Consider the following 22,436-nt stretch of genomic DNA (forward strand, 5'->3'; position numbering starts at 1 on the left):
AGGAAAATCGTTCCGTTCCCCCTTACACCGCCTCTTCGTGCCCCTCTCACCCTCTCTCTCTCTATGTCGAATAAATTTTTCATTAGCGATTATTAAATCCGCCAAGGAATTTCATTTATCACTCATTCCTTCGTGAAACATTCAATTGGCTTAATGTCAACGAAACATATATTGAAAATACCTCGAGAAAACTATTCGTCCGGCGACGTGGCATTCCCCTGTTTCGCGAATTCATTTCGCGACCACGGCACAGCGCTCTCTTTGTCCTCGTAATGAAAATTTACGGGGACTTCAGCTATTTCCTAATTACGACGCTTCCAATAGCGCATATCGAATAGCAGATTCGCTACTGAACGCTGCGTTTCCCTCGTTACCGGATCTCTCTCTCTCCATTTTTTTTTCCCCCCTTTTCCCTTTTTTTAACCGACTCGACCGGTTCCCGTCGCGGTGGCCTCGTTAAACGTTTAATATCGCGAGCCCTGCACCATTATACCCGCTTTACGAAAAACACACGCGCGATTTTCAACATGGCCCGCGAGCGCGGAAATCGGAGCATTAGCGCATCTTTGCCGGAGAATTCCGAAAATTCGCGATTAATCGCGCGACCGCGAATCCTTTCGTTTTTCAGCCGAGCTTCCACTGCGGTTAAAATCTAAAAAAAAGTCTCCGAATGCCTCGTCGTGCTGAAACGTCCAAAACGTTTCGTCCCCGCTCCGACGATTCGGGTCCTCTCCTTCGATTCTTCCCGTCGGTGAACCGTAATGAACGACGAATTAAATCGAAACAAAAAAGGAAAAAAAAAAGAAGGAAAGAAAATGGCGATTCGGAACGCGGATAATACGTAACAGAGTCGTAAAGCGAGGGGTTGATGGAGATAAAAACAAATCGCCGATCCCGCGCGAAGAATTACTCAGAAGAACATACACCAGACACACACAGTCCTCGACTCTTGGAAAATCGGAATTTCACCGAAAAGCCAATTTCGATAACGCGTAAGGTCGATCGACTACTCCCTCCCTGGACGCCCTATCGACGCGGCGACTCCGTCTCGAAGATGTACGCTTAACTTTTAATCGCTATCATATAACTAATTAGCCCCGGCGGCCGAGGGGGAGGTTTTGTATATTAATTTAATTTTCAATCTCACGGGGTAATTCTTGGCGCAACGTTAGTTTTAATCAACCCTTGGCCCCTCGCGTCTCGCGCCCCCGAGCACGCTGGCCGCTTCCGCGAGCGGCGAGGACAGGCCGGGGGGTGAGAAGGGTTATAGACACGGATCGGGGGCGGAGTGCAGCGGAGAGGGGTGGTATGGAAAGGGGTAGAAGGCAGAATGGAGTACACCTACTCAGCTAATAAAAACCGGCAATAAAAACCACCCCTTAGGACCGTCGGCTCTCTCGCGCTTTTCACCCCCTTTCTCTCTCTCCCTCTTCGCCGCTACTCCTGGTCCCCGTGCTTTCCCTCCAACCTCCCCAACCCCCGCGTCACTCCTCCTCCTCCTCCTCCTGCGTCCCTCGAACCTGCCTCCTCCTCCGTCGTTCCTCTGTCTCCCGCCACAGCAGGTTTATTCACCTGGCCGGGATTAACTTTAATCGAGTATTTACATTTTAATTCGCTGCCATGTACACTCGACCGACCTACAGGTCCTTTACGATAACATCGTCGTTTAATTGCAAACTGCCACTTTCGTACGACAAGACGTCCGTGTGCTCTAGCCTGTGCCCGGCCCGAGGAGAGCGAAGCCAGCGCCAGGCTAAAAAGAAAGAGAAGTGGAAACGGACACTGCACGGGATAATAAGTCCAAGTCGGCGAAACGTGGCCGACGAGACGCGATCGAGAGAGAAAAAATATGGCCGGTGCCAGGGCCGGGTACAAGTGGCTCGCAAATCGAGCCCGGCCAGACGCTGTGATATTCGACGGTCTTCCAGAGACACCGGATCATCCAAGTTTATCGCGTTTCCCCGCGAAACGTGGTAATCGTCGTTCCGCGCCTTTACGCGTCGTTTAAACGCGACTGGATTTTCGCGTATTATCGAGTCGCGGCGATAATCGAGCCTAATCTGACGCCGCGCGAGGCTGCGACTTATCTCGCGTGACAGCTGTTCCACGTCGCGCGACACGTTTCTAATTGGACTTAATCGGATCCTTTGTAATCCCACGCGGGATTAAAAACCGATCGCTATTGTCGCGAACGTAGACTATTCTCGATGATAATTCGCGATAGAAAATCCCATCTTCGACTCTCCGACGCTCGGAATTGTTAACGTAGAGACCGGTCAGGGGCCAGGGTTTCCTTCGAGGAACGCGTGGTTCCCTCGCGCAAAGTAAACATCGGGGGTCCGTTATTTCTGTAACGAAAGGAAAACGAAGGATATCCGAGGACAATGGTCCACGTCTCGGGGTGCAGCAGGTACCCGAAACTATTCACGCTCGCAAAGTATTTGGGTCGGCCGTTTGACAGGTTGTAGAGGCTGGTTATGGGTTTCGGGGTGGTCAAGGGCCAAATTTATTATTTTACGACGCTCCCTCCACCCTCGATGGCCGACGACTATTTTCGCGCCCTTTTCCCCCGGCCGACCTCGCTCAACCCCCGTACACCGCGCGGTACATTTTTACGATCTCATTCAGGTGTCAAACTTTCCAATTAACGAACACGCTACGGGGAACAATGAGTCGGCGGATCCGAGTTTTTGCACGTTCACGATCGTTCTGCCTTGAACGGACGGAAACGGATCCTAAAGTTGTTTTTTCGCCGCCCGGTTCCTGCTGCCAGGGATCCTGTTCCACCGTACGTTCAACCCGTTTTTAAGTAATAACGAGAGAACCTGTTATACTCCGCGGAACAATGATAGTCGTATGCACACACGACTAATTGAATTTATTAGCAACGACAAAAAGGAATTTCTCTTGGATTTAACGCCGAATCTCGTTGATCTGAGGAATTTTATCCAATTTCCCGTCAATCCGTTCTCTCACTCGATTTTCATTCGCGTGGAATTATTTGTACGGTGGTTACGTGATTCCAACATGGAGGAAAAATATTCGTCGCCTATTATCTCTCGGGTCGAACGAAACTCGGCGATATCGAGATAAAAATATTTAGAGGATTACACGGGTTTAAGCGTAGCCTCGGTCAGTGCCGGTTCAAGACATTCGAGTCGCCCTAAATTCGTGCGCGGGCTCCACCGCGAAACAACGCGGGGCTCGTAGCTGGCAAACTAAAATAACACCCAGGACAATATTATAGCCGTGGAAATACTTTATAACCGCATTGCACTCATGCCAGGGCAAATTATATTATCGATAGCCGGTCGCGGGGATGGGAATTCGGCGAAAATAGTCTGCTACCTTTCCCGACTAACGCCACTGAGTCACTTTCAAATATAGGTATTACGAAGATACCTACGATATGCATCTACGATTACATCTGCGAAAGATAACGAATAATCGCGGACAATGTTCTTCTCTAAAATAAACCTCCAGTTTGCAGAAAAATAGAAATCGATCGCGGTCTAGAATGGAAATAGCGTCCAGAATTAAAACACGGACGTTTATTACGAACCAAGCATACTTCATAAATTCAAAGTGGAAATAAATATCCACCGACGGAGCTTCGTTATAGTTTCCTCCGCATACGGACGCGCGAGTTTCCGAATCTTAACGGTGCCATCTTGCAACCTCTCGTCGCGACCGCGACCTACGCACCGCGATATCGCCAATGACACACGGTCGCAATCGATATCGTAAAGCAAAGTCGATTTTTCTCCACTCGCGACTGCTCATTTCCTGCACAGAACCACTTAGCGTTCCTTCACTGCGAAAATAACCCGTTCGTCCTATATTCCGCGAAGATTCCGGCCCACTGCTGTTCTCCGGATCGCGGGACCGTTCCAACGAGAATACAAACGACGCGGAGGAACGTGGAAAATAAACGTCGGCCGCGTTAACCGGTCTCCAGTCTCGCTAAAGGAACCATTCCTTCCCCCGTTTAACCCTCGGTCCTCGCGCGTTCTACTCTCACCCTCGCGACCCTTTAGATCAACGGTGTACCAGCAATTGGTGGACACGCGAGGAGGCCTCGAATTTTCCGCGATTTCCCTATCGACGCGAGTCTCTGACTCGAGGTCGATCGCGAATGGTGAAACGACGTCGGGGGGAAAAAACGCGGACGGAGAAGATGGAATCGGCGAAACGCTTCGTGTGTGGCGGAGTGGTCCGGACTGCTGGCCAGCCCAGAAATCGTAAGCTCGCCACGCTCGATAAGGAGCCAATTACATTTTAGCCGATGCTATCTGCTCGCCAGCAGGCGCGATAGCGGCGGCAAACTAATTGGCCGCGCCAGAAAGGAGATACACCGGCGATAGCCGCGTGAATTACAGAAAAGAAGATAGGGAAAGAAAAAAAAGAGTGCGAGAGAAAGAGGGCAAAGTTCGGGGGTAGGACACCCCGGTGGTGCCGTACACGGCCAAGCACTGCGGCGGTGGGGCACACGGCGGAGGAAACTCGGATATAAGCTTCCCTCTTTGCTTCTTTCCTTCTTCCTTCCACCCTTTCCCTCCGCCACTGTCGCTCATTGTCCTATCTCCGACGCGCATATAATCGCCGCGGCGAAAGAAAGCCTCGAACGCAATTTCAAAGTTCGAGGCTCGTTTGGCGGCCTGCCAGCGCTCACGTAACTAACTACTTGTTTTGCCAAGCGTGTGCACACCCTCCCCGCGGCGGGCTAGGCCGCGGCCGCCGCCGCCACAGCCACAGCCACAGCCATCGCCACCGCCACAGCCACAGCCACACACCAGCGGCAGCAACGCCAGCGGTGGCAGCAGCAGCAGCAGCCGACGCCGCCGCCACTGCTACTGCCGCCTGATCCCGTCGATTTTCGAAAAAGGTTAACACCTCGGCTAGCGCGGATCAGCATTCGACCACGTGGCGACGGACGCGCCTGCGTGCCCCAGCCTCGAGACCTTACACGGAAATTTCTTCTCTCAGTCTTCCCGTGCCCACCAGTTGGCACGATACCCTCGCGACCATTGGCAAAACGCTTTCGTACCGCGGCATCGCGCGTAATCCTCTGTCCACGATGCGAGAAGAAACCGGACGAGAGGCCATCGCCAACTACCGCGACCCAGACCCGCGACCTATCACCGAAAGGATACAGTATTTCTCACCCCTCGCTGTCTCGCCTAGCCTCTGGACGAGGTCGTCCAGAGACACGATCGAGTTTCCGATATATGACGGATATACGTAGTATATATAGGTAGTATTCCACTGCGATTTGTCCAACTCGAGCGAGGGATCTCGAGCGTTATCCACGATCCACGATATCGATTTCTTGGACGGATAAGACGCGGCGATAAGACGCGCGCGAGGATCAAGTGAACCTCGATTGTCGGCGATTAAAGCGTGCGAGAGAGTCTTACCTCGATCCACGGCATGCGTAGGCTGTGTTCTCCGGACGGACGTTCTCGGTAATATTCCCTGCAGCCGCAGCAGCTACCCGCGAACAGACAACAAACAAAAACACTTTCTGCACAATGTGGCCTATCGACGAACGACACTCGTCTTCTAACGGCACGATACTACTTGGTTGCTTACGAAGATCACGAGTCGCTGTCGTGGAGCCGCTGCTCGTCGTCGGTCGGTCCGACGGTTCACACCGCGATCGTTCGATACCGTGGAGGTAATACGCGGAGAGACTGGGAGCTACGAGCGCGGTCCAGTTGAGTCACGGACAGGTGTCAACGCACTGATCCTTGCCGGATTCCACGCTCTTTCTCGTTGATGATCACCTGTCACCGTCCACAACTCCGTGGCTCGGGAACGCCGAGCTTTCCGTTCGAAAGCCCGCGTCTTCCACGCTCGACTATTGATCTTAAGCTCCGCTCCGTATCGCGAATCCCGCACCTAACGACTCTCGTAACGCAACGGCCACGGTGCACCTTCGCCTCTCGCCCGGCTGTGGTTCGGTCTGCTCGACCAGCGGACACCGACGATCCTCCCTTCTGCGAGCGGCCACGGTATCTTCACGGTCATCCGAGAGGGTTAGCAGTGGTGGTCCTGGCGATTAACGTGGACACGGAGAGCACAGTCCCGTTGCAGTCTTCCGCATCGGTCCTTCGGTCGTTTCACGGCCCAGGTGAATCGCAGCACAACGAGGCAACGCGATGCGGCGCGACTCGATTCGCGATGTCAGCCGGTACGCCAACGGACGCGCCGAATCTCGCGCGACTCTTCGCTCGAAACGGTCGCGAATAACGTCGCTGTCAAACATAAGCCGTGTGAACCGAAGTGCGTATGGGTGGATGCGTGAATCGAAGTGTGGGTGTGGGTGTGTGTGGATGCGTGTGTATGTGCGTGTGTCGAGAGAGAGAGAGATCGGTCAGACGCGAGAGCACACCGCGCGACACGCAGAACACGTACGAGCCACGGCACGAACCGCACAGCACGACGGCGGACGAGCGAGTGGGGCTTCGGAGCTTTCCCCCACTCCGGCACGGGCCGTGCAGCGGGCCAGAGTGAGCGCGCCTCGCGGCCGAGCGGATAGGCTGCAATGGTGGGGCGGCGGGGCGGTCGGTGGGGTGGGGGGGGGCGCGCCGCGGTGCCGCCGTGGTGGGGATGGGACGCGCGGCCGCGGGGTCGAGGGCGCGAGAAGCGCGGGAGGGATGGCGCACGATGCACGGGGAACGGGTGGAGCGCGGTGGGGGCAGGATAGATGGACGTCAGGGGCGTGAGTGAAGGAGGGGCATCGATATCTCCCCTCTTTCGCCCTACCTCGCCGTACAGTGAGCGCAGTCCGCACTCCACGCGACTTTGCGAGTGAAACATTTCGCGGGTTTCGCGGACGCTGGGCGTGGGATGGGGTTCCGGCTGCCGGAGGGGGAATGGAAGGGAAACGTAGTGAGGGAAGACAACAGTATTCCCGTTAATTGAACGACTCTCGTAGAGAACGAGAGGGGTGGCGGCAAGATGAGGAGGCCAGCGGCGGAGGGGAGGATTACTCGCAGTAATTACTTATTTTTATTACGCTCCGCCTCTCTGCCTTCCCCCCACCCACCTTGGGTCTCGCTCCGTGTCCGTGTTTCACGACGACAAGGGGACGATGATGACGACGACGACGACGACGACAACGGCGTCGACGAGGATGGTTCGTTTGGTTCGCCGTCGTTGGTCAGCGTTATTAAGCCCGCTTCTTTGCCTATCGCGATCCGCGATCGGTTTGTTTTCGCGTCACAGGACCTTCTCGTTCTGGCGAGTCGCGATAATCGAATCGCTCGCTACTTGTTCCTAACGCTTTTCATCGCTCCGATTATTATTCCGTAATACGATGATGCCCAACGGCCCAGGTTGTCGCGCGAGAAAGCGTGGAAAACGTGGGCGAAAGTGCACCGGTTCGTTCGGGGATCGGTCCGCGTCCCTGTTTCGACTATGAATTCCTGAAGGTCCCGGACAATGGTTGCCGCGGTAACCGTGGAAGTGAAAGAACACTTTCAGCTAATTGAACGACCACGGTCCCCGGGAATCCGGAATGGTGGCCGATTACTCCGAGTAATTACTTATTTTTATTACTTTCAGCCTCTTTGCCCCTCCCATGGGACGCGTAACGTCACTTATCGCTGACCAACCACGAGTGCCGTTCTCCGCGGACCACCATATTTCGTTACAGATATCTCTCGATACGTATCGCGTCTTTCAGTACGCCTCTGAATCGTCGCTTCCATAATGCCTCGCCTAATTAACGTCGATGACGGAACGCAACTTTCCACTGCCTCTTTTCTACTTCTAATTTCCGCCCGGTCTTCTTCCAATTCTCCACTCTGTCCTCTGCCGATCTTCCTCGAGCAACCGAGCAGTACGTTTCGATCGCGATTCAGACGACTCGCGAGACCATCTCCGTTTCGTCCCAACGACCTTTCCACTGTTGATTGCACGCGCGTATAATTCCATTTACATCGATCTGCACTTTATACATCTCGAGCCACGACTTGAAACGATAGGTACCCCGCGACCTTGGGATCCTCGAGGCATCCTTCCACGACGGCGACCACGACGACGATCACGCGATTCCTGGTGAATAAAACTCTCTGGCGGTTCAACGGAAAAGAAATCAGCGAGAACCATTCCAAGACCATTCACGAGTAACATCTCGCATTCGTGCACCATTCACGTGTATCTCGACGCGAGTCAGCCCTGGATCCTGAAGCGGCAAACAGCATTCTTCCATCGGCAATGAACGCCCGTTTCGTGGAACGCCGCGTCCATCAGCGTCTACCTAATCCAATTGCTAAGCAGCCTCTTTTTCCCATGCTGCGCAGTTCACTCGAGCAACGTTCTACCGAAAACAACCTCGATCGACGGCTCACTCCCGTACATCACGGCGGCTCACGGACTCTCCATTTACCTGAAACCATCGCGGTTACCCGTTCGCGAATTCAACGCGCGCGTGTCCACGCGAAACTGTCGCCGAGTCGCGTCCAGAATGGAAACTAGGAGCCGATTGCTCGATGGTAAGGCTGGAACGGGCCGTGGCCGCGTGGCTAGAGGCACACGCGTCTATTTATATTCATCCGCGAAACGGCTTAGCCTCGAGCGAGTGTACGCTAAAACCTCGGCGAGCACGCTCGGGAAAAAGCGCGAGTTACGCGCATAAATAGCGCGGCGCGTGCTGCGGAAAAATTACGCGACAGTCTGCAGTGCTTCCCTTGCCCTACGATTTAAGATAAGTAAACAACAGTGCCGAGTCTTCGAGCCATTCCGCGGCTCAAGCTGTACCAATCGCACGCGAAATATTCTTTTCGAGCACGTTGATTAGTAGAAGAACGTAGTCAAGAATAACACGCAATTGAGTCCACTAGCCTGGACTGTGCTATTTGGAGCAGGGCACATCGACAAACCACGGGTGTGACACGTGGTACTTACATTTGGCCCGGCAGAGGTACCACGTGCCAGGCCCGTGATAGTCTATTTCGACCCGATCGACGCACCACGTGTCAGGCTCGTGATAATCAGTTTTGACTCGAAAGAAGACGAGCCTCACACGCGATTGTAGACCAAAGGATTAAAGCGGGATAAAACGATTAACTCTGTTCACCGGTTAGCCAACTCTCTGTCCCGATCTTCCGCCTCTTCATCGTGCCCTTGGTCTTCTCGTTTCCTCTCCTTTTTCTCCTTTTCTTTTTATTTCAAACGAGACATGTCTTCGTCGCTGACACACTCGCCGCTATCCACTCGGTGGAGATAATGGAAATAATAACGAAGGAAATTCCGTCTCGAAAAGATTCCTCTTCCACGCGCGCAGGAAGAGGGCTGCCTGCCCCCTCGCGGTGCGACTCGCGCTCGTTCGTTAGGGTCTAATTTTAATCGCTGTCAGCCAGTCTTTCTTCACCAGAGGCCCGCAAAATAGTCATTTGCATAACGATCCTGGATACGTTTCGCGGCTGGCTTCGAACAGCACGGCGCGTATCGTTTCTTCGATCGGAGATGAAAACGACCGAGCATTTAATTAAAATCTATCGTACTCGCTCGATTACGATCGGCTGATCGAACCTCGCGATCGAGATCGAGCAGGCTCGGCCGATTAATCGAGCTGCGATGAAGAGCCGGTGACTTTCATCGTCATCATTGCTGATCGGGGCCAGTGGGTATGGTATGTTAGGAGAAACCGAGCAACGTGGATGGAAAGCTTATCCCTGATGACCGGTTAGGTTCAGAGGTTCGTGTTACATCTGTTTGTCTTAACGTTAGACCACGATTTGCTTCCACTTTGCAGTCGTTCCTCGTCCATCCACGAATTCCTTGTTTAATCGTATCGTGCCGTGGATTCTACAAAGTGGAAATGGAATATTGGTTTCTTTTCGCGTTCAGGTGCTAAAAGCTCAAACGAACATTCCTTGCTCTACGTTGTTTGGGAAGAGTTTCCAGTTCAAGCCGTTAATTTCTAAGACGCTTTGGGCTGCTTTTAAAATAGTACAAAGGAGACTCTACGTCTCCTTCCTGCCTCCCTCTATTCGAAAAGACAAGGATCTATATAAAGTCATCGATAATTCTGACGATAATTTGCGTGTCACAGGGTTGGTCAATTTTTACTCTTTGGGGCACGCTGGGGTTAAAAGTACCCCCCCACCTTTCTGATGCACTGTAATGCATGGTGGGACAATTTTAGTCCCACCTCGAAATATCGCAATAGCTGCATAATAAGTCAATTGATAATACTTTCAACAAATGTTATTGGCAATATTCAACATGCCAGTACAGGTTCATCGATTATTCCATGTGGAAGCTTTATCGCGACAATCTCTTTTTCCCGGTTTTATATGAAAAATCGTAAAAGTAAGTTCATTTTTATAAAAATTAGTTCTGTAACAATTTTGTTTCATTTTGTTAAGAGTACCTCTGAATTCTATAAGGTGACGGCGTCTGCATGTGGAGAGGGTAGTGAGAGTGGAAAAAAAGAAGATCAGAAAAAGTAATATGACGTGAGTGTGCGGCCACGTGCAGAGGGAGTACGACTACGAGAAGAGTGTGTGTGATTCTAATTATTTTTTGAAATTACAATAGAATACAGATAGATAGATCTTTATTTTTTCGACCAAGAAAAGTGGACTTGGTTTACATTGCTTGTTTCTTAACCTCGCACACTCACTTCTCTCACTCAGCCCTCTTCTCTTTCCTACGCTACACTATATTTATTATCCTAACCTCTATCCTAATCTTATTTAACGCTTATCTTATGCTCTAATTGCCTAATCTAAAGGAACTATCTCATATTGCCGCCATTTCCTTGGCTCCATTTTGTAATTTTTTTTTATTAACACTAGAACTACCAATCTTTAATGGGTACCTAACTATAACGTGCACAGATTATAGTAATTTCAGCGGTACGATGAATATGAGTGAATATATCGATTACAGCTCTTTCTTAATACGAGTTGATACCAATTTTATTCTTAAAGCAGGTGTGTGTGTTCGGTGATTGCAAAAAGGAAAATTCTGGGACCAGTCATTATGAATGGGTTGGTAGTTATAGTGTTAAGTCCTGCCCATCCTAACTATTTTCTTCTTCCATTTCACCCTTCTTATTCTCCACTTTCACAATAGAATATATATAAAGAAGAAATAACTATCTGCATTTTATAATTATCTTTATTCTCTCCTAAGGAAGCTATATCTCAAGTATTCCGACTGTTCTGCGTAGAGAGTCAAAACTGAAGTGAAGAGAAAGGGTATACGATTGCAGCTCGTCCTGGTCTCCTAAATTTTATCTAACGTGAGAAATAGACACTTCACGCGTTCCCGGAACCTCTTCGACGCATAGTTTAAAGATACATCTATTTCTCCTGACAGATTAATTTTTGTATATTCGATACGTTAAGACGTATCTTATTTTCAACATATATAATAAATATTATAGAAAAGAAACTAGCGTGTATATTTTTCTTCACATTCAAAATGCAATAAAATTTCTATGCAACGTGTGAGAGGAGTCTTTATTTGAATGGCGTCACCCTGCATCGGGATCCATGTTTGCTGCGAGAAATCATCAAGATTATCAATTTTCGAAACAGGACCAAGTGACGCAATGGGTCGTCATAGGGCCTATAAGAATCTCACCGAAGGGTTCCAGGGAACACACTCTCTTTCGACAATTTACCGTCTCCATCACGCATCGCACAAGACTCAAACCTCCGCGCATTTGTACAGAATAAAATGAAATCAGAGTTTAACGTTAAATTTTTATAAATCCCGATCCTTTACCACAAACATGGGTCTATTTTATTATCCGAAATCCTGTGCCGCAAAGAGTTAATACACCCTTTAGGTGGTCAAGAATTTACAATATATACGGATTTATTCGATATTTCTCGAATTTATTCTCCATGTAATTAATAATTTATCCTGCAATCCGATAAATTCGAACGGTTTATCGCGTAAAAAAATGATTCGCGAATGTATCCTGTAACACCCCGGATATCACTCTCGCTGCTCGTCGTCTATTTTTTACTATTTTATCGTATTACCTACCGAGGGGCATGAAAATAAAATGGAATAAATAAACAAATAAATGGGAGAATTTAATAAATCGGGAAATAAATTACCCGCTACCCCTATTGTCGACGTTACACGATTCGCGAATCAGCGACCAATCGTATATCTCCGGCGATCCGAGGCCACACTTCGCGTCGCTTATTTCGCTCGGGGGTAAACAAAGAAGAAACGCGATTGAAATTACGGCGCCGCGGTGCGCGTGCAAGTGCTCGCGACTCGTTTATCCGGCTTTAATTCGTTCAATTATCCCATGATTAATTACTTCATTAATTGCGATCTACTTATTCCGGCGGACGTGCGCGCGTCAGGGGCTGCGCGACGGCACACCGTCATAATGCACTTTTAATAATTAACGCGGTAAATAGCAAACGCGAATGAATTATTTCGCTCGCGTCTGAAATGATTAAAACATCGGCGTGCCTGCTTTCGGGTCAACGACGAGCCGGATACCGCGCAACTCCCGACGTTCCAATTTACATCGCTCGAAATAATTAGGGGTTCCCCCGGCTGCGGAGTAATTGTATCTCTGGATAAGGCGGTCGATCGAAGGCGACGTTGCGTAAATTTTCTATAGGCGGAAAATGTTTGCCAGAGCTGCCAGAGGTTCGCTCTCTGTTACACCATTGCACGGTGTTTACGGGGAAAAAGGGAGAATCGCGAGGTGCTTCGTCTTTCATTCCGTCAAATTGTAAACTGCACGTAATTTTCGTTATCCAATGGCGTAATGGCGTGATCGCGGTGGTTACTAATTAGCATTAGATACGTAGGGTTTGGACTTTGGACGACTCTGTAACTCGTACCGAGAAATACTTGTTTAACCCTTTGCGCTCGACGATTTATTTTGACTAAAGAAGGGTACGAGTTGAAAAATTTTGTGCTATTAACCCTTTGCACTCGACGATTTCTTGGCTGCAGAAGAGTAGAAATTCAAAGATTCTCTAATACAAAATTGACGATACTTTTTCGAGCAGTAAATAAAGAATTGTCTAATAATATAATTGTAAAATTATTTGATTTCGATACCTCGCACACTGTTACATTACATTAAATTTGATATATTAATTAATATCGATCTGCCAAATTTTGTGAAATGGTGACTGAAGCTCACCTCTCGAGTGCTGATGATATTGTTTGAGCAGTAAATAAGAAATCGTATAATAATTAACGCGTAGAATTATTTAATTTCGATACCTCGCTGACTGTTACATTATCTTAAATTTGATATATTTATTGGATGACTAACGATTCGTTAGCCCTTAGCCACTAGAAGAGGCTGGCTGATAAACGCAGACCACTTTCAGAGCCCAAAGACAATAGACTCATTCCTACTTTCACTAAGGGCCAATGGTTATCTTCACCCCACCAAAAACTAACATTATATAAGCACCCACAAAATTTGCGAAAGGTCAGTTTTCAATCCAGTTGCAGTTTCAGTTCCAGTTTTAGTTTTCACCTCTCCGCCGACTTGTATTTTGTCAACGTAGCATTGTTGCTAGAACCTGTATTGTATATCGAAATCCGGGTTTCAACATATTAATTAATATCGAACTTCAAAATTTGATTAAATGGCGAATGAAGGGTGCCTCTCGAGTGCAAAGGGTTAACTTTCCCCACAGCTGACCTTTTAATTTTCTTTCCTAATAATTTCCTATTATTTCACGCGTTTCATTTTAGACGTACTTGAAGAGGTATTTATTTAACACTAGGTTTACGGAGGCTATCTGTATACCTATTTCTATGGACCCCTGTCAAATTGACAGGTAAAGGAAACCACGTGCCTTGTTTCTTAACGATTAGTTTAATTTAAAAGCAATTATATATTATATTAACAGTCTTAACCCGAGGGGTGAGCTTCAGTCACCATTTCATACAATTTGGAAGATAGATATTAATTACTATATCAAATTTAATGTAATGTAACAGTGTGCAAAGTAGCGAAATCAAATAATTCTACAATTCTATTATTATACAATTCTTTATTTACTGCTGAAAAAAGTATGGTCAGTTTTTTAGTATAGAATCTTTGATTTTTTACTCTTCTCTAGCCAAAAAATCCTCGAGTGCAAAGGGTTAATATAAGTTAACTAAATCTGTTACCATCGTATGATTGGAGCAACCCTTCCGTCAAATTGACGGGTTCCGTAAATCTAGTGCCAATTGACACGATACGATGCAAATAAATTTTTATCGTTAGTTACACCGATAATACCGTAAGATGTTTGGAATATCCAGTTTGCTGAAAATAAAACTGTTCTCGAATCACAGTCGCTGCAAAAGTTCAGGGGTGAAAACGAGTATACGGATGGATTTCACGGAATCAACCCTGGCATCGTCTCGCGAGTTCCAAGATGTTTAAAAATAATTTCTAGCCAACGAATGCGAGACAAGGGTAAATAAAAATGATCGAATCGAACATTACACCCCGATACCATATGAATCCAACACGAAACTACCCCTTAAAACATCAGCGTTGCGCGGATGGGATACCGTCGTGAGAGAAAGGAAGGAAAAAGTGTAGCAGGTCGAAAGCGCGTGCGAAAAATTCGAATATGTTTTACGACTATAGAGCACTCGGTACAAAAGCCAGGCAGCTTCCCGTATTTTCCCGCGCGTCGTCGTTCGTCGAAATTCTAATTTCGCGCGGAAGGATATTTCACGCTGGCTTTTCTCTCTTTCTCTCACCCTTCCACTCCCACTCCCGTTCGTTCTTTTTTCCCTTCTCTCTCTCTCTCTCTCACTCTCATTTTTTTTTTTTTTCACTCTATCGCCAACTCGCGGCTTCGAACTCGTTCGTCGTAGAATCACCATTGCGATCGAGCTCCGCGCGCTTCATTGTTGCATTCTCCCCTGTGCACCCGTCTATTATTATTATCGTTTCTCCACGCTATCGTTTCGGGACCATAAACAAGTCGGCGCTCGTCGCACAATGCCACGAAACAATGGCCGCGACTGATTGATCCTTAACTTTTAAAGTGACGCCGGTGCCGCGCGTATTGCACGCGCGCCACCAGGCCGATCACGCGCCGCGCGTATCGATGCGGCAACTTATTCGAATGCGTTTTCAATTTGCATACCGTAGGAACTCGGGCTACGCCATTGTCGCGATTCGTCCGTAGGCGCCGCGCGCGAGCGCCGTTTGTTCCATACACGTCTCTATTATTCGCTAGGCGCACTGTAAATCCTCGCCACCGATTTTCCTTTACCCTTTTTCCACACGCACATGTGCAGTATGCAGAATTACGAAGATGAGGATCCTTCGTTTGCCTTGCGAGACACGCGTCTCGTTCGTTAACCCTTTGCAGACGGAGAGGTTTTGAGTAAACCGTAGCGTCGGGCCAAGTCGCTGTCAAGATAGTCATTCGGAGCTACCTACTTTCGTTACATTTCTACTTAAACGCGATTTTCGTTCACAGCGACGCTAGCAATAAGGAGATAGAACAATGCACCAGTTAACTGTTTGCACTAGACGATTTTTTGACTAAAAAAGAGCGTGAGGCCAAGTCGCTGTCAAGACAGTCATTCGAAGCTACCTACTTTCATTACCTCCACTTATTTCCTAATTCGAATATGAACATTGCCCATTGTTGAAAAGATGAGTTTAACTCTTTGCAGACAGAGCAGTTTTGAGTAAACCGTAGCGTGGGACCAAGTCGCTGTCAAGATTGTCATTCGGAGCTACCTACTTTCGTTACATGTCTACTTAAACGCGATTTTCGTTCACAGCGACGCTAGCAATAAGGAGATAAAATAATGCACCAGTTAACTGTTTGCACTCGACGATTTTTTGACTAAAGAAGAGAGTGAGGTCAAGTCGCTGTCAAGACAGTCATTCGAAGCTACCTACTTTCATTACCTCCACTTATTTCCTAATTCGGATACGAACATTGCCCATTGTTGAAAAGATGAGTTTAACTCTTTGCAGGCAGAGCAGTTTTGAGTAAACCGTAGCGTGGGCCCAAGTCGCTGTCAAGATAGTCATTCGAAGCTCCCTACTTTCGTTACATGTCTACTTAAACGCGATTTTCGTTCACAGCGACGCTAGCAATAAGGAGATAAAATAATGCACCAGTTAACTGTTTGCACTCGACGATTTTTTGACTAAAGAAGAGAGTGAGGTCAAGTCGCTGTCAAGACAGTCATTCGAAGCTACCTACTTTCATTACCTCCACTTATTTCCTAATTCGGATACGAACATTGCCCATTGTTGAAAAGATGAGTTTAACTCTTTGCAGGCAGAGCAGTTTTGAGTAAACCGTAGCGTGGGCCCAAGTCGCTGTCAAGATAGTCATTCGAAGCTCCCTACTTTCGTTACATGTCTACTTAAACGCGATTTTCGTTCACAGCGACGCTAGCAATAAGGAGATAAAATAATGCACCAGTTAACTGTTTGCACTCGACGATTTTTTGACTAAAGAAGAGAGTGAGGTCAAGTCGCTGTCAAGACAGTCATTCGAAGCTACCTACTTTCATTACCTCCACTTATTTCCTAATTCGGATACGAACATTGCCCATTGTTGAAAAGATGAGTTTAACTCTTTGCAGGCAGAGCAGTTTTGAGTAAACCGTAGCGTGGGCCCAAGTCGCTGTCAAGATAGTCATTCGAAGCTCCCTACTTTCGTTACATGTCTACTTAAACGCGATTTTCGTTCACAGCGACGCTAGCAATAAGGAGATAAAATAATGCACCAGTTAACTGTTTGCACTCGACGATTTTTTGACTAAAGAAGAGAGTGAGGTCAAGTCGCTGTCAAGACAGTCATTCGAAGCTACCTACTTTCATTACCTCCACTTATTTCCTAATTCGGATACGAACATTGCCCATTGTTGAAAAGATGAGTTTAACTCTTTGCAGGCAGAGCAGTTTTGAGTAAACCGTAGCGTGGGCCCAAGTCGCTGTCAAGATAGTCATTCGAAGCTCCCTACTTTCGTTACATGTCTACTTAAACGCGATTTTCGTTCACAGCGACGCTAGCAATAAGGAGATAAAATAATGCACCAGTTAACTGTTTGCACTCGACGATTTTTTGACTAAAGAAGAGAGTGAGGTCAAGTCGCTGTCAAGACAGTCATTCGAAGCTACCTACTTTCATTACCTCCACTTATTTCCTAATTCGGATACGAACATTGCCCATTGTTGAAAAGATGAGTTTAACTCTTTGCAGGCAGAGCAGTTTTGAGTAAACCGTAGCGTGGGCCCAAGTCGCTGTCAAGATAGTCATTCGAAGCTCCCTACTTTCGTTACATGTCTACTTAAACGCGATTTTCGTTCACAGCGACGCTAGCAATAAGGAGATAAAATAATGCACCAGTTAACTGTTTGCACTCGACGATTTTTTGACTAAAGAAGAGAGTGAGGTCAAGTCGCTGTCAAGACAGTCATTCGAAGCTACCTACTTTCATTACCTCCACTTATTTCCTAATTCGGATACGAACATTGCCCATTGTTGAAAAGATGAGTTTAACTCTTTGCAGGCAGAGCAGTTTTGAGTAAACCGTAGCGTGGGCCCAAGTCGCTGTCAAGATAGTCATTCGAAGCTCCCTACTTTCGTTACATGTCTACTTAAACGCGATTTTCGTTCACAGCGACGCTAGCAATAAGGAGATAAAATAATGCACCAGTTAACTGTTTGCACTCGACGATTTTTTGACTAAAGAAGAGAGTGAGGTCAAGTCGCTGTCAAGACAGTCATTCGAAGCTACCTACTTTCGTTACATGTCTACTTAAACGCGATTTTCGTTCACAGCGACGCTAGCAATAAGGAGATAAAATAATGCACCAGTTAACTGTTTGCACTCGACGATTTTTTGACTAAAGAAGAGAGTGAGGTCAAGTCGCTGTCAAGACAGTCATTCGAAGCTACCTACTTTCATTACCTCCACTTATTTCCTAATTCGGATACGAACATTGCCCATTGTTGAAAAGATGAGTTCAACTCTTTGCAGACAGAGCAGTTTTGAGTAAACCGTGGGACCAAGTCGCTGTCAAGATAGTCAATCAAAGCTACCTCACTTTCGTTAGATTTCGGTTCCTATGAACCATCCACGACCATCCGAAAATTGCCGCCAGCGTAGGAATTTTCGGCACTTGATAAGCAAATCCGTAATTAAGGCAATAATAAAACTCTAATCATAAATATCTCGAAAACTATCGAGAAGTGTCCCTTATAATATATTTTCTTGACCCAGATGACTAAATCTACAAACCTGCAAATTTTCGACTAAATCAATGACCCAAAGGAGTTGCACTTTCCTCGTCAGAGTCGTTACGTGACGAGTACCTTCAGGTCCAAACAGAGATACCGCAACTATTCCCAAAAGAGATACCGCTAGAAAAATCGTCAGCAAAAGGAAGGAGTCCGAGACTGTAAAGAAACCACACTGTTGACACTTCTGACACGATTCCACGAGTGTAAACCGTGCAACGTGCACAGGCATCTCGCGGTGCGTGGTATCAGTGCACACATCGTTAAAATTCCTGGTTGCGCCTATCTAATCAGCGAGATAAGCCAGGTATCGGCAAACAAAACGGCCGGGAAGGCGACGGGTCCGCTAACTCTCATTACCAGCTCCTCGTTGCCGGTTCACCAGGTCCCGGGGACCGCAATCTTGTCAAAACTTTTATCTGGGCTCGCATCACCCGGCAGGAAAACAGCGGAGCGAAGGAACCCCGGCGCAGACAATAGGCGAATCCCTGGAAAGGATGGCGGCGTGGCGAAGCGGGGACAAGCGTGGAACTGGCTAGGGTGGGCTGCAGGGAAAAAAGGCAACGAGAGGCCGTGGCTCGCCGTGGTTTCGGATAATTGCAGCGGATAGCTCGAAAAGGTGCCGACCGGCTAAGGACAGGCACGCTTGTCAGCAGGCATTAGGATATCTATCGCAACCCTGAACGATATCCCGCGCGGCCGAGCACTCGTTAGGACGACTTAGGATTGTTTCTTCGTAATCCAATAAGGATAAAATTCCCGGCCTCGAACCACTCGATTGTCCTTCGTAGAGGCACAAGTTCTCGGACGGTACCCTGGGTACTTTGGCTGGCTCGAGTTTAGCCCGAGATCGCTGCCGGTTCTTCCCCGGAGGAGATAGTTCCTTTCGATTGGGCTTGCGAGGATACTTTCACTGGGCTTCGTGGCAGTATATTTAAAAGTAGTTGATATCGGCTACGGACCTTTTGTATATACACGGCACGCTGATTTATGCGCCCAAGACCGCTGCGCTGATTCGCTGCTATAAATGGAACTGGATGAAATACGATGATCTTTATTAACTCTTTAACCTGCGCTGACGAGTTGATTCGTCGGTGGAAAATTTAACGAGTTAAATTTAACTGCCAGGGCTACTTATACTCGCCATTTTTGTCGTTACTGTGTATCTCTTACCATACTGTTTGATGGAATTTGCAATTATCTCTTTAACTGTTTGCATACTCGTCAAAGAACAGCTATAATACTTTGCATAATGATATTGATATAAAGTTTGGAATTTCGGTGTTTTTTACAAGCATAATTTCACATAATCGAAATGAATAATTAGTTTTTCTCAGACTTTGAAGATCTTTCTTAACAATCACAGGAGATTAATAAGACAACGCCTAGGGAAGCAAACTCTTTCGATTAGAGAATTATCCAAATACTCTCTGATCACTGTCAAAGCGCGAACCATTCAGAAATCGTGCAGAAATTTCTCAAATTTTTCTTTACAATCACGGCAGATTAATTAGACAAAGCTTAGGGAAGCAAATTCTCAAGTTAAAGTTAAAAGGCTAGACAGTGATCCAGAGAATCATCCAAGTACCCTCTGATCACTGTCAAAGCGCGAACCATTCAGAAATCGTGCAGAAATTTCTCAAATTTTTCTTTACAATCACGGGAGATTAATTAGACAAAGCCTAGGGAAGCAAATTCTCAAGTTAATGTTAAAAGGCTAAACAGTGATCCAGAGAATCATCCAAGTACCCTCTGATCACTGTCAAAGCGCGAACCATTCAGAAATTGTGCAGAAATTTCTCAAATTTCTCTTTACAATTATGGAAGACTAATTAGACAACGCCTAAGCAAGCAAGCACTTCTGTTCAATTTAAAAGACTAGACGATGATCGAGAAAATCATCCAAATATCCTCTGATCACTGTCAAAGCGCGAGCCATTCAGGAGTCACTGAGAGATCGGTGTCCGATGACCGACTCCATTGGTCGGGCCTTTTTTCCCGCAAACTTCCGAAGATCATTACGAAAGCCGCGGAGGGCGCGCGAGCCTCGTAAACTCGCCTCGTAAAAATCGCCAAAATACACGCACCTTACATGGTAGCGTCGCGTAGGCGGGTGTCATATCCCTGTAAAATCATTGCCACTAAAAATCAGAGGTTTCCGCGGCAAATTTACAACGGTCATATCCGCGGTGTGTGCGGCCCGTCGGTGTGGATCCGCGTCACGGGGTGTTAAATATTTTTCAAACGTCCAAAAGGAACTGCCCGGACCACCTCCCACCCCCCTAACCTCTCTCTCATCGGGAACGAGTTTCGATACGCGGAAGATCGTATTTTTTCCTTATTTGCATTCTGGTCGCGTCGATGAACGCTGCGCTAGCGCCTCCTAACGATCCGCTAAGCTACTTTCCGCGAGAACACGTTGCTTACTTTGTTACCTTCCGTTTCACTGTCTACGTGGTTGGAAGGTTGATGATCGTGTGACGCCAGCGATCAGGACTCTCGTCGGAAACTCGAATCGCGGGGTTAATTTGTTTCCACGATACAGGTAATAGAGCGGGACATAATGGGGTGGTCGTAGGTGATGAAAAGATTTGTCATAATCGAAGTCGTCTTTGCCTTTTTCTGACACCTCAAGCGTATTTATGACAGCGAAATGGAAACTATAGATCGTAGTTGAGTAATTCTTACGGCAACTTTCCTCGATTACATTCGACTATAGCGTGACACCGAAGAGAGACATTGCTTTGACACACTGTTGCAGATTCAAAGGTTAAGGAACGCAATGCACTCACATTCTGTAAAATGGTAATTTTAATTGACACGTTAAACGTCACGTCGGTTCCTAGGTACTTGGACTTTCCATTCAGACCTCGCAGGTCCGTACGACCCGGAAGGGCCCGCATGACAGCTAACTGTGACGTGAATGGAACGGCACACGTAAAACCGGCGTGGCGTTTAATACGTTAAAGATAGAAAAATAAGGAATTATGACACAATTATAGTCCGATGTCTGGAACCATGATAGAAAATAAAGTTTGTGCAATTGCGATGCAAAAATAAGGCTTAAATGACCACTGGGTGTCAAATAAGGCTAACGCTGGGTCCATTACAGCCCTCAACTGTTTTACATCGGTCCCAAATGTCGGAGCCGCTTTAAGACAAAAGTGACAATGTATAACTTTGTCTTTTAATACATACAGGAGCAATTTTGAATTCTTACAAGACAGATAATTCCAATTCTTCAAACACCAAAGTATCAAAACCTGAGTGAAATAGGTTAATTATGCACGCGTTGGAATTAAATCTGAACGCAGTGATCAACAACAGAAGAATCGATTAGACAAACTGGGATCTTTTTCATCTAATTCTAGCAAATTATTTCTGCGAGATGCTAGTCACCGATTGCCAAGATTAGCATCGCGTGATATGGCAAAAGGCCGAATGATCAAAGGGGTGTCAGCTAAGCGGGGACTCAAAGGTAGCCGGAGCACGGGGCAACAAGCGTGAAAAAAGGATATTTCCGCGCGTAATTTCGGACGAGAGGAATCGCAGCCAGCAACGAAATTATGCGGCATCGAAGGCGAAATCCGCGTGTCAACTCCGCCGCTGAAAAATCGGCACCGTAAGAGCGGCGAGCCGGGTTTCGCCACTAGTTTGCTCTCTCTCCTCTCAGTTTCAAATTAGGGATGCTTTCCATTTGCCTGACGTTTGCCCCGCCCCGTAGCTGCTCCTACGGTAGCAGCCTGTTCGAATTCCAAACTGACCTGTCCGCCGAACAACCCGCCGACTTGGCGTGGGGTCTAGCCGTCTGCTTTTTAAAAATCCCCCTCTGGACCCCTCAAACCCGCACAGGAAAACATCCTCTTTCACCCCTTTTACTATGAACGAACTATGATGAACATAACAACCCGAAATTATAATAATTACAAGATCACCAAGACAAATTTACCCTGATACTCTGGATATGGGGTCTAATCGCTGTCAAAAAGTCAAAGAATAATATTCGTAAAGAGGAGGAAGGATTTTCCAACGAATAACGCTAACGGGACCAAAGACGAGACTCGCAAAACCACCATGGAACTCGATCAAGCTCGCTGCAGGTCCATCGGCGGAATTAAGAAGCGCATAGAAACGAAAAGGCCAGGAGGAGGTCGAGCAGGGAACAGCGAATAGCTGAAACGTCGCGAGATAGAG

General features: G+C 47.4%; 1 protein-coding gene across 2 annotated transcripts in view; it reads right to left on the bottom strand.

Moving 5' to 3' along the window:
* Positions 1–22,436, bottom strand: part of LOC108546041 (LIM/homeobox protein Lhx2) — a 225,822-nt gene that overhangs the window by 192,388 nt on the left and 10,998 nt on the right. The window contains exon 1 of one of the 2 annotated variants that reach the window (XM_017897960.1): positions 5,418–5,460. The exons of the other annotated variant lie outside the window; for it this stretch is intronic. The gene's annotated coding sequence lies outside the window, so the exon portion shown is untranslated. Of the gene's footprint in view, positions 1–5,417; positions 5,461–22,436 lie in introns of those variants that run through there. 2 annotated transcript variants of the gene reach the window in all.

Source organism: Eufriesea mexicana, unplaced genomic scaffold (genome assembly GCF_001483705.2).
Source record: "Eufriesea mexicana isolate 0111107269 unplaced genomic scaffold, ASM148370v2 scaffold596, whole genome shotgun sequence".
In the NCBI taxonomy this organism is placed as follows: domain Eukaryota; kingdom Metazoa; phylum Arthropoda; class Insecta; order Hymenoptera; family Apidae; genus Eufriesea; species Eufriesea mexicana.